The sequence below is a fragment of the Meleagris gallopavo genome, chromosome 1 (assembly GCF_905368555.1).
Source record: "Meleagris gallopavo chromosome 1, MGAL_WU_HG_1.1, whole genome shotgun sequence".
NCBI classification, from domain to species: domain Eukaryota; kingdom Metazoa; phylum Chordata; class Aves; order Galliformes; family Phasianidae; genus Meleagris; species Meleagris gallopavo.
Window position 1 is genome coordinate 98,100,270 of NC_139404.1, and position 1,893 is coordinate 98,102,162.

A 1,893-nucleotide genomic window follows, 5' to 3' on the forward strand; every position below is an offset into this window, starting at 1 on the left:
GGTCAGGTAATTCATTGGATGGATGCCGTTGAACAGGCTTTGAGCCAAGCGTTCTCCAGCTTCTGATGTCTTGGTTGGGTGCCACTTTGAGACAAGCATTGTTCCTGCTTCTCAGGAACACTCGGTGCCTTGTTATCACTGTCCTATGATGATATTAAGAAAAAAAGCATTGAGGGGAACGAGGGGAGAAGGGAAAGATACATACGTTGAAATGGCATGAAGCAAAGGAGCAAAACATGAGTGCCACCAATGCGCACAACAGAACTTGCCTTACCCATGGATCACCAAGAGGCTAGAAAAAGTAATCTACTACCTAGGCCAACTTGCAAATTCCTTGGGTAATTCGAGCTGGGCCAGTCACCTAAGCATGTTCCAGACTTTCACATATAATATGATTACAAGCAATAAATAGATCAGTGTTAGGATTAATAAGATCACAACTGGGTGAAGCACAGAGTTAAAAACTCCTCTTGCTGGCGACCATCCAAGAAGCATGTCCTACTAATGGTGTTCTCCATCCTTCTTCACCCTTTCTAGGACACAGTGTATCTCTTTTGTATCATGGTGAACAGTAATTAGAGCTTTTTTGTCCATTACCTCGGACAGATCACCATGTTGCATTAATTTCTTCAATAAGGCAAGATTCCACTCGGTTCAGGTAGCAAATTCTGGATTAATGTGTAATTGGATGATAACAACTGATATGATATAACTGGAACTGAATAATTAGAGTCACATTCCATAATGTTGATAAAGTTACAAACACAAACATTTGAATGATTGCTTGTATCTATAGTAATATTACCTATGAGTATAAAATTACAAGAGGTTCCCACGCACACACGTCTTTTTTTCAGTACTGATGAGCACTATTTCAGGGGTCTCACTGGGATACATCTCAAAATAGCAAACATTTTGCTCGTTGTCAAGACAAATGTCTTGAGCCTTGATGGTATTACTCTAACAAGTAAATCCTTGTTGTTCCCATAGAGCACATGATCTAACATCAACAGTTTGCTATTTGTTTCCATTTTGTTGGGCCCATACTCTGTGTTCTAATGGGTAGAGTATAAACCAGTTGTGATTTAGTCCCAGTGCAGTGATTGGGTATATGGTATATACTGAAGCATTGTGTATTGTTAGGACAAAAGCTATAGCATAGTTATTAAAAGGATGATAAGTAAAATTAACTACATGCCTCTAAGATTGAAGTTCTCTTTCAGATTTGTTTGCATTGTCCGAGATTGTCTTTCAAATTTCAGTGGGTAAAGTGTTTCCTTTACCTTCTACAACTAAGAGCTAAGGAAGACATTATTTTGAGTTATGGTAAGTGTATCTACAATTAACTGATGGTCTTATATTTGTTCTTTCCCATTGAGATAACGTATTAGATAAGAACTGCTGGTTGGTTCCCAGTGCTGATGGGGAAGACTGCAGGGGTTTTGCAATACACATAGATCACTTGTTACATCCAACAGCAATAGCTTTATTCTTCATCCTGCATTTTCCAGGAGTTGGGGGAGTCAGCCCCATTCATTTCCTGAATACATGTCATTACTGTGCTTACCATAGTAGAAAAGGTTAATCCTCTGTTAGAATTAGAATTCGGTCCCATATGCCCAGTATGTCCAGTGCATGGGACCATGACCAGTCAGTGAATGTGATAGGTCAGCATAAGCAATTACAAATATTAATCTGAAGAAGATGCCTGTCCAAAACGTGACACTAATGATATCACAGAGATCTCAGGAGAAGGAGCAGGGTGAGAAGGGAACTTGTGAGTCACAGTAACAGTGTCAACATTCCTAAGCATCTGGAAAACAAAAGAGAGAGAAATTCCTGATTCCAGAGGAACCAAGGTTATAGGAGGCATAGCTGAAAATTAAAAAAAAA

At 39.2% G+C, this 1,893-nt stretch overlaps 1 pseudogene; it reads right to left on the reverse strand.

The window, feature by feature from the left end:
* Positions 1 to 357: 357 nt before the first annotated feature.
* Positions 358 to 1,455, reverse strand: LOC146545532 (uncharacterized; annotated as a pseudogene).
* Positions 1,456 to 1,893: the final 438 nt, after the last annotated feature.